This window comes from Amblyomma americanum, chromosome 8 (genome assembly GCF_052857255.1).
Source record: "Amblyomma americanum isolate KBUSLIRL-KWMA chromosome 8, ASM5285725v1, whole genome shotgun sequence".
Classification (NCBI taxonomy): Eukaryota; Metazoa; Arthropoda; class Arachnida; order Ixodida; family Ixodidae; genus Amblyomma; species Amblyomma americanum.
In genome coordinates, this window is record NC_135504.1 from 88,754,274 (window position 1) to 88,765,154 (window position 10,881).

General features: G+C 49.6%; 1 protein-coding gene across 4 annotated transcripts in view; it reads right to left on the reverse strand.

Annotated features, from left to right (window-relative positions):
• Positions 1-495: 495 nt before the first annotated feature.
• LOC144101988 (uncharacterized) overlaps positions 496-10,881 on the reverse strand; it is a 48,745-nt gene continuing 38,359 nt past the window's right edge. The window contains exon 5 of one of the 4 annotated variants that reach the window (XM_077635229.1): positions 496-3,052. The gene's annotated coding sequence lies outside the window, so the exon portion shown is untranslated. The remainder of the gene's footprint in view (positions 3,053-10,881) is intronic. The other 3 variants (XM_077635230.1, XR_013308135.1, XR_013308134.1) reach the window with 3 other exon arrangements.

Below are 10,881 nucleotides of genomic sequence, written 5' to 3' on the forward strand. Positions count from 1 at the left end.
TGAGGTAGGTAGGACAGGGCAGTGATGTGTAATATGTTATTGTATTTTGCTCAGCGGGTGGAGTGATGTTGGTATAGCTGGGCTTGGTGAGAGCAGTGTTTGAAGGGCTTTAAATACATTGCATAGCTTCTAACATGCACTTCCTTTCAGGTCAGAAGACCATTTGTTTTTTTAAATTATGGTCCATCTTATCGAGGTACCCTGTATACAGGCCGCTCCAGTAGGAATGGAAACAGCCAGTTGAAAATGACTAGGACATTAAATACCTAGACGAAAAGAAGCTTGAAAGGAGTTGCATTTGTCACACATATTATGCGATAGCATAAGGAGCTTGTCCGGCCATTCGGCATTGTCACCATCTCGTGTGTGGAAATATGGGGGGAGCAAAGCCATTTGCACCGCCCGCGCTCCCACTCCGCGGGTGCAGCGTTCCTGCTCGCTAATTGCAGATAGGCTCATGCTCGAAGAAAACAAAAGGAGGGGACGACACAGCATGAACACTCATATGCTATTTATTACACTTGCAATTAATACACAGAGCGGCCAGCTAGCTACAAAACATCAACGAGGCATTCCTCGGAAGTAGAAGGCAACATAAGAAGGACTTCTGACTTACCGGCTGGGGCAGGGGCGCGACTTCAGAGGTATCGGCGGCAACCGTTTGTATGCGCCGACAATGGCGGCCGGGTTTTCCCGTGCGCGCCACATTCTTGGGGCAAAGCCATCGCCTAGCATTTGCTGGAGAAGGTAACCAGAGCGCGCGTTAGCTGTGCTCGCTTCGCTGCCTGGAACCAGAAGTCCAGCGGCAAGGCACAACGGATGCCCGTGGGCCTGCCGCGGAAGGTGACGAGAGTGTGCCGCTGCAACAGTTCGTGACGCTGGCCAGATCCCGAAGAGACTCTCTCTGGTCCCGCTAACCTACGAGGTGGCACTCCCGTCGCCGTTCCCTTCCCCCATGAGGGAGACTTCCCTCCTCGCCTAGCCGGGGCTGTCCTGACGCACTGATGAAAATGGTCTGCTGCGTCGAAATGGAGGGGGAAAACAGGTTTCCACATCCCTCCCTCCTTAAATGTCGGCTCCTGGTTGAACTCATCCATGGATGATAAAAACGGTACAGGCGGTGTGCTGGGGTCATCCGACGAGCAGCAAGGTCACCGGGCACCCGTCCTTATCCCACGGCAGGCATCCAAAATTAGCCGTGCCGGGAGGGTGTTGTTCGCACCGACGTGCCTTTGTTGGAAGATAGGGGGCTGGCCCCCCGCTCTCGTATCAGCTGCACACTGCTCGCCAGAGACTCCGCAGCTCGATGACTCACGGCCGCAAGGCAGCAGGCAGGGACCCATACAATGGACAGGAGGCCGGGTCAGCTTCTCTTGAACTCTGCATATTGTTCCTAGGATCTCCAAAAGTTTGAATCAAACACAATGGACACCGCGCAAACTCACCATTTGGTAAAATGTGGAGCAATGCAAGTGCCAAACAATCCTATCCGGCACCACCCGAACGCTCAGTTCATTTGAACGTAGCTGGCTCTCTTCGGTCGAAGCACATTCGCGGTTCGCTTTCCGGCATGGTGATGTTAAGCTCATTTGAGCTGCGTTAACGTCTCTGGTTCCGCAAAATTATAAATTGGCTTCGCAGCCCAAAAAATAAGTTCGTTCAAACAAAGTCAGCTTTCTGTAGTTGAGCGAGACCTCTCGGCTCTAGCGAGGTTAAATATAAAACAAGCAAACCCGATTGCGCGTGCTTGTGCCACGGTACGACTATGTCCTCCCAAAAGTGACAGGCAGCTCCCGAAGAGCCTTAGGCCTACTCGCTCTTACACTTCCGGGTGCCAACAAAGGGCCAAGGACAATAACTAGAACACAACGCCACGAGGAGATACGTTTCTGCCACGGTGACCCTTACGTGAACGGCACCTACTGCTTCTCGCGGTGTCGCAGCGCCCCACTGCTTTTCCTGCAATCACGACTTCAATCCAAAACAGCTGATTACGGCACCTGGCTCCCAAAGCCAAAGAGACGGAACAGAGAATATTTACAACAATGAACAAGAAAAATCGGGCCACCTGTCAGGCTTCCGCATTCACTCGCTTCTCACTTGCTATTCTCCGTGAACGTCTCGGTCTCGCTCTCCATGTGCGGACCTCGTAGGTTCACCTTCCAAAGGTGTACCGATGAAGTGCTCATTAAAAGCGTAGCATGCACGGCAATTCTCCCATGCTGCTATTACGCTCATCTCGCTGTCAAGAAAGCACCTTAGTCTTGCTAGCAACTCCAAATTCGGGTCAGGCCTAACGCTGTTCTAAATCCGGGCGGGCATTCCACAAACCGAACTGACTGTCGTCCCTTGCCCCAAGAGCTTGCCACACGTTGGGACGCCATTGTGGAAATATGGGGGGAACAAAGCCTTTCACCCCGCCCGCACTTTCACTTCGTGGATGCAGCGTTCCCACTCTCTAACCGCGGATAGGCTTGTGCTCAAAGGAAACAAAAGGAGGGGACGACACAGCATGAACACTCATATGCTATTTATTACACTTGCAATTAATACACAGAGCGGGCCAGCTAGCTACAAAACATCAACGAGGCATTCCTCGGAACTAGAAGGCAACGTAAGAAGGGCTTCCGACTTACCGGCTGGGGCAGGGGCGCGACTTTAGAGGTATCGGTGGCGACCATTTGTATGTGCCGACAATGGCGGCTGGGTTTTCCCGTGCGCGCCGCATTCTTGGGACGAAGTCATCCCCTAGCATTTGCTGGAGAAGGTAACCAGAGCACGTGTTTGCTGCACTCGCTTCGCTGCCTGGAACCAGAAGTCCAGTGGCAAGGCACAACGGATCCTCACGCGCTTGCCGCGGAAGGTGACGAGAGCGTGCCGCTGCAACCGCTCACGACGCTGGCCGGATCCCGAGGAGACTCTCTCCGGTCCCACAGAATTCCACGTAACCTACGAGGTGGCGCTCCCGTTGCCGTTTCCTTTCCCCCATGAGGGAGACTTCCCTCCTCGCCCAGCCGGGGCTGTCCCGACGCACAGCGATGGAGATGGTCTGCTGCACCGAAATGGAGGGGGAAAACAAGTTTCCACACGTGTCATCATAAACAAGACTTCATAACCTTGTGTTATCGCAAACCAAGCTAGGTGTCAGTTATGGGGCAATAACCGAGTGCTCAAAATTTCCCATAATGGAGTTGCCTGTATATGCTTTGAGCTGCAGAGCATTCCCAGTAATGGTGCTGCATGTTTTTTTATTGTGAAATAACCTCTACTCACACACCATCACCTTGATGTGTCTTATGTTTACACGTCTGTCTATCAGTGAAGATGTTCTAGTCATTCAGCTGTCATTGTAGCCACTGCACCTTACAAAAAAATTTTTTCTTAACGAAACTCAAAGATGCCATATGCTAATTCTACAACAAGGTAAAGTATACTTGTATGTACACTGCCTTTTCTGCAATAGAAACACTCATGTCACATGCTGTGCCTAAAAAATAAACGCGCTTACTGCATGTATGATACACTAAAAACAGCTTTGGCATTGAGGGTTTTTGATTCCAACAAGCATCACAAATATTTAACGCCTTATTCCAGCACTACACTTTTGGTTCATGCATGTTCGTCACACAGGTAATGACCACAGGCACTCCACCAAGCTGGAAGGAGATAGTGAGAAGAGGCAGGTGGGCTGACATAAGCAGTGACAAAAGAGAGTTCAAAATGATGCTTTTCACAAATTGGGCAAGCTGCTTCAACACCTTTTCTGCCTTCAGGAAGAGACTGTGAAACATGCTGCTGACGGACTGGGAGGTATACTGGCAAACACACTGAAAATGAAGTGGCAACCGGTGGGGGCACTTGTCAGTGCAGGCTTCTGGCTGCACATAGGTTGGCCAAGGGCACAACCACATCACACAGTTGCTCACACACTTGCGGATGTGTGTTGTGCACTGACAAAGGCAATGACAGTGGCAACAGAAAAAATGGCTGATATGACTCTCCACGCCAGCATGGTGAGTCGTCTCTGGACGCTAAAGTTTCCACCGCAACTGTCACTGCACCATCCCTAGGTACGCCTGCCTCTGGAGATGAGTTGTCCTACAGAGGCCGAAAGTACAGTAGCGCATTGCTCTTCTCGGGAGGCAGACTAGGAGTAATCCTGTCTCTACGAGGTAGCCACCATTTAGAGGTGGCCCATTGTTATCTGGGTCAGTGGCAGTGTTGCCTGCACCCTCTGCTGACATGGGCGCATCAAAACAGGCTGTGAAGTGCAGCACGCACAGTGATTATACACACTGTCAGCAGGCCTTCCTCCGCCTCAGAGTTCCGCCAGAAAAACGTGTCGTGGAAGGATGCAGGTCAGCGCATGTCCACGGCCAGATTGCACGTTTGCACCACAGATCTGAGAAAAAACACGCACAGCCCGAACCTACTCTAGCTGCCGAGGACCGCACTTGTAGCTGAACTTGTGCGGTCAAAAACAGTGGCCGAGGTATACTATCACGTTCGCAGTGTAGACCCGCCTGTGGCTCGTTCGCAGCACTGGCCCCAGACTCCTTGATAGTGATGAGTGCACAATCGACACACCCGACGATGCCGGGGATGCTGGCACGGTTTAAGTTTAGGCAAAGAAGCCCTCCTTCGCCGCCGCCTTCTCCTCGGGTCTCCTCGAAAAGCGAACACACCCCATCTGCAACCCAACGTTGACAGTGGTCTCCGCTACCCGCCCGAACACCTGTTCACAGTCGGTTGGGCTGCGCCGAAGTTTTCTTCATCTCCAACGGTTCCTTGAAACCCACCAGTGGCGAAGAAGCGCAGCGTGCACAGCACCTGCCGCTCCACTGACAGCGCACTCACCCACGCACCTCCCAGTTCAACGGCAAGTTGTTCGCACAGTTCGTCGCACAGCCACTGCGTAGCCTTCTTAAGTCGAAGCGTCGAAATAACTCATCCTGCGCGTAAAAGTAGTCTTCATGCATCCTCCAACACCGTTGCTCGTGCAGTCACCCGCGTATACGATGATGTAAACAGCCGCCATTTTCTGTCTCAAACGTTTTGAGACTACATTTCCCAATCTCAAAAAATCATCTCAATCTGCCCACATAATTAGGTGGGCAACGTTGACACTTCTGGGCCATTTACAACATCAGTCAGTGATGAAAAAAATCAAAATGGCCGCCGCCCACGGCCGACCAATAGGAGAGGGGCAAATGAGACACTTTTTGAGAGTTTCGATTGAGAGTGATCCGTAATACCACCCCTGGTGACACTGCCAACAGCCTATGCACTTCCAACTACAGCAAGTATGTGCCCAGTGCAGTAGTGTTCCTATATTGAGGGGCACATGGTAACGCTACCAGCACCCTACGCACTTTCAACTGCCACAGTTATGTGCGCAGTGCAGTAGTGTTCCTATTTGTAGGGACACCTGGTGACACTACCAACACCCTACGGGCTTTCAACTGCCGCAGTTATGTGCCCGGTGCAGTAGTGTTCCTAAATGGGGGGACATCTGGTGACACTACCAACACCCTACGGGCTTTCAACTGCCGCAGTTATGTGCCCGGTGCAGTAGTGTTCCTATATGGGGACTTTCAACTGCCAGTTATGTGCCCAGTGCAGTAGTGTTCCTATTTGGAGGGACATCTGGTGATACTGCCAACACACTATGCACTTTCAACTGCCGCAGTTATGTGCCTAGTGCAGTAGTGTTCCTATTTGGAGGGACATCTGGTGACACTACCAACACCCTACACACTTTCAACTGCCGCAGTTATGTGCCCAGTGTAGCAGTGTTCCAATTTGTAGGGACATCTGGTGACACTACCAACACCCTACGCACATTCGACTGCCGAAGTGGAAGCTAGCGCCATGTGCGAGAGCGGCCTACAGCACAGAGGTAAGCCCACACTGCCTTTGAGCTTCTCCTTGTTTTTTAAAAATTGAAAATTGGTTTTTTGAGGCAAGGAAACCACGCAGTAACTGTCTGCCATATCTTCATGGACACCTGTGTTGCAGTGTAAGGGAAGGAATAAAGGAGCGAGTGAAAGAAGATAAAAGCTGTCGTGCTCTTTGGAATAATTTTAACCAACTTTTAACTTTCACATGCACTGACATCGCTAAACATTTGCACTCTTCTCGTGTTCCAATTAGAAAAAAGAAACAAATTGGCTTTCAGGAAAGGAAAGGACGCATTAGCTATCTCGCTTATAAGTCCAAAGAAACGTCGCAAGGGAGGGGGTTTCGAAAAAATTTTGACTACCTGCAGATCTTCAGCGGGCACTTCATATCGCACAGAAGGCGGGCGCCTTTTTAGAGCGTATGCACTTTCTATTTCCATTTGTCAAGGGCGCGTCTGTCTGCAATGGAAGTCCAACTGACCAAAGCAGTTGCCATGTGACCACACTAAATTACATAAGCAGCAGTGGGCACGCACTGCTTCAATTGATGCCTACACTTTCGATCCGTTATCTGTGTGCATGTATAGCGGCCATAGAGGTGGAGCCCCTCCCATGACCATTTCCACAAATTTCGGGGCCGCCCATTTGACGCAGAATGTTGGAAGAGTCATCAAATGAGTTGTTCCTGAGGATAAAATTACTAATAGCGATGAAGCACAAATATGTGTGCGATTCGCACTGCTGACCTTTCCGCCCCCAAGTCGTTCATTCCGAGGACCTTCAAATGCCCATTACGGCCGAACCGTTTTCGCTTGGGGTTCCGGATGACGTGAAACAATTTTTCGTGTTGTGATGCAGACGTTTATAAAATTTATTAATTGATACAAGCAGGAAATATGCCGAATATAGCGAAGATGGTAAATCGCAACAGTAGTGCAAAATCCATGAGCTATATAGCGCTGCTTGTGTCTTAGAAGGGATGTTTGGATTTGGTCTTCTGCTTGTTTGCTGAGCAAACCGATGTAAACCCTTGAAGCTCCCGGGGGTAACACTGTTATGTGGAACACTGAGGTAGTGTTGGCGGATAATTTTTTCGAATACTCCCTAAATCAAAACACTGTCGCCGCGCCCGAGAGGCCTAACTACTACTGTTCCATTGTGGCTAGGGCTCTTCGGAGAATCCGAATATAATATTCTTTGGAAATGCTAGGCCATTCCACTTCCTCGGCCGAATAGGGTACACTTCCTGTTGGGGCCAGTATGGTTAGTTCAAGATACTTAATATGACAATCAGCAGAGTCCCGTATGCCTGCAAAGCCCCGGCTTACGGTGCACTGTTTGTGGAATTAAGTGAATAAGTAATAGTAGCCAAATTGTTCACCGTGCTACAAGCCTACCTCCATGCATAAGCCAGAAAAAAGAAACAGATTGGTTTTCAGGAAAGGAAAGGGAAAGAAAGGACGCAATAGCTCTCGCTTATTGGAGGAAGAATTCTTAGCACCCTCCGCTGCCGTGGTCAGTTGCTCTGCAGTCGCTGGGGACTGAAGGCCGAGGATTAATTGGTTCATTCACAGAAGGTTGTGGCCAAGTACTACACCAGGGTGGCCAAGTCCTGTTCTGGTGAGGGAGTGCGTTGTCGGTTCTGACACGCGGGTTTTTTTTTAACCCGGTGGAGAATTGCGCGGCACCAGGATTTGAACCCTAGTCCTTTTGCACGCGAGGCGGACGCTCTACATCTATGCCATGGCTGCCTCTTCCAAGGACGCGTCTGTCTGCAATGGAGGTCCACAGCAGACAGGAGGAATTATACCGGATATAGCGAAGATGGTAAATCGCAATAGTAGTGCGAAATCCATGAGCTATAGCGCTGCTTGTATCTTGGAAGGAATGTTTGGATTTGGTCTTCTCCATGTTTGCTGAGCACACCGATGTAAACCCTTGAAGCTCCCATGGCTAACGCTGTTATGTGGAACATTGAGGTAGTGTTGGCGGATAATTTTTTCATGTATTGCCTAAATCAAAACGCTGTCGCCGCAGCCAGGCAGCCTAACTACTGTTCAATTGCAGCTAGTGCTCTTCGAAGAATCTCATTACCGTATTCTTTGGAATTGCTTGGCCATTTCACTTCCTCAGCTGAATAACGTGTACTTTCCGCACGGGCCAGTGTGGTTAATTCGACACTTAATTTGACAACCAGCAGAGTCCCGTATGCCTGCAAAGCCCTGGCTTACGTGCATAACTGTGTGAGCAATGCTGTTTCAGGCATCAAGTGAATAATATTTTCAGCACAGAGAATTTGTGGAAGGCTAAGAATGTAAGCGCCCGCATTTAGAGTTTGTGAAGGCGGTAGTAAATTACGATGTGTTTTGTTTCGATGATGAAATGGTCTTACATTTTTCTGCTATTCAAGGAATGTCGACGAGACTATAGGTACACCGATACAGGGCACAAATGCACAAAGTGTAGAATGAAAGTTTGTGCCTGGTATTAACCTCATTTAGTCATTCTACGGTAAACAAGCCGCATTTAGGCGAGGTCTCGCTTATCAGGCAATTAAGCGCAAAATTTGGACTGTATATTAATCAATGCCTGACCTTTCGCTTGGCTGTTACTTTAAAATTGTGGACGACAAACGGCTCCTCTTTTCCCGAGTGCATTGCAGAACGACTCGCACATCTCTCATGAGACGACCATTCATTCAGAGGATCCGGAACTACGGGAGCAGCAGCGACAACAGACTGAGCTCAGCCATGTCGAGCATAGACACCCTCAGTGATTGGATACCAAAACATTTATTTCACCAGAAAAGGCGAAACACAGATGGTCCGTGCTAGGTGGCCATCAGTGCATGGCTGACAGTGACCTGAGTATACCATTCAATGGCCCGAGTTTCAACGCCCAGGTTTGGGCTGGCCAACACTGCCTCCTATTGCTTGAGAGTGGAAGCTTGTATGACAGATTGCGATGGTGGCTCCTTTTTTCATTTCCACATTATGTGATCGTAAGTGGCTGTTTCACCACATTCTGGGTCATAATCACCGCGATAGAATTTTGGTAGTAAGTAAGGGGTCATTGAGGAACGTGCAGTGATAGCAATACCGCTGAAGCGAATGTTCATCTTCGTCTTACATTTTGTTATAGAACTAAGAGAGCAAGCTTTGTTCATGTGTCCCTGAAATGAGATTTGAACAGAAACGTGGTAGCGGCGATAAGGAAACAGCAGGAGGATGGGGGGGGGGCTGAAAACAGAGATGTACATATGCTTCTCAGCGCAGTATGGGCCGCGATACATGGCAAGAAATTGTGAGAATTGTACTGGAGCACTTACGGGGTCCAGAGCTACACAAGTGCCACACGTACAGTGGCAGTTAAAGCACGACTGACACTGGCAAGCTGTTGAGGCTAAGCGCGTTTGCAGGGGTGGCACCCTCAGGACAAGGGCAGCATTGTCCAAATGTAAACGCGGCATTAAGCCAGCGCTGCTGAACAGATTTCTTAACCGAAAATTCACTATATGCCAAGCCGCAAAAAGGTTAGCGCTCAAGTCTGTGCTTGGGGCATGAAGAAAGACTTGCACTACTATACCGCAACAGGCTGTATTGGAAATACAGGAATGAGATTAGCACTGTCTGCCTAATATTGCCCAATGATTCCATTGAGGGCACAATCACGCAGGTACAATCACCTTGTCCTTAGATAGGTTAAGACCTTTTTTGCACCACTGCGCTGTGCTAGAGTGGCTGTACACGAGTGTGCTTACGTATCTACATAATCTGGCGATTAGCACGGTACCTTTGATGCATACGCAACAATTTTTGTATAGTTCCGCATGGTGGCTAGTGCTTACATTGCCTTCTGATCATTGTCATGGTAAGTGGTACTGCTGTGGGGCTACCCATAACCAGTCGTACATGGCAACTTGCCTCTACGAATGCTCTTATGCAGCATAGGCACTGCATGCCGTTCACTGCTTCTTTTCTGACGGCGCAGGTGGCAGGTCTCCTGCAGCCCTGCCTCTCAGTATTAGAGAGCAACCTCTGTGAAGATTCCTGCATCGGTACACACCACTTGGCAATGAGGAAAGGATACGCTGCGCTGTCTGCACAGGCATTAAACTTCCTCGTTCCGTATTTCGATGAGGCACGGCGCTCAGGGTGCACAAGTAAGAAGCAAGAGGGCAGGCAACAATGGCAGTTCTTTGGTACCCAGCATATGTGAGTTTTATGAAAGAAAGCGCATGAGAGGCCCTGTGCAGATAATGAAGTGTATACCCTGGTGGTTACATCTTGTAAGAACCCGTCTGCAAGTGGATGGTTCTCGCGAAGGCCTTGCGGCAAGAGAATAGGTTGTAGGGACCTTTATGAAGCAACTTCGTTAAACGTAATATTAAAAGAAGTGGTCTGATTATGTTCAAGAAGGCCGCACACCTGGCATCATTATGCATAACCGCTAATGGGTTAACAACAATTATGGATATCTCAGGTACCCGTTTACTAAAATGAGACGTTTGGCGCACACAGGTGGAGCACGGCAGCGCAGAGTTTGAGTCACTCGATCCGGAGGAGGTGCGCACCCTGCTCTTTGACAAACGGCTGCACTAACCCAGTCAGGCGGACGACACCTTCTCTGCCATCATTATGTGGGTGTCAGCGGATACGCAAGAGCGGCAGAAATACCTCGCTCAGTTCCTGCCGCTAGTGAGATTCGTCCAGTGCACGGCCATGTGAGTTATGCATGGTCGACTACGCGAGGTGTCCACTTTTTTCTGTGCTTGATGACAATGTCTAACGGCAGTGTATTATGGTGATGGCTGATTCAAAGCGTTTTGAGATTATCATGCCGTAAAACAGACCTTTCCTCGTGTCGAAAGAACTGGGTATTCAGGTACGCGACTGCCCTACCTTGTCTCTCCCGCACTGTATTCCTTCGCTCTGTCACACCAACTTTGCCAAAGCGCCGCTGTTAAGCAAGGAATTCAAAG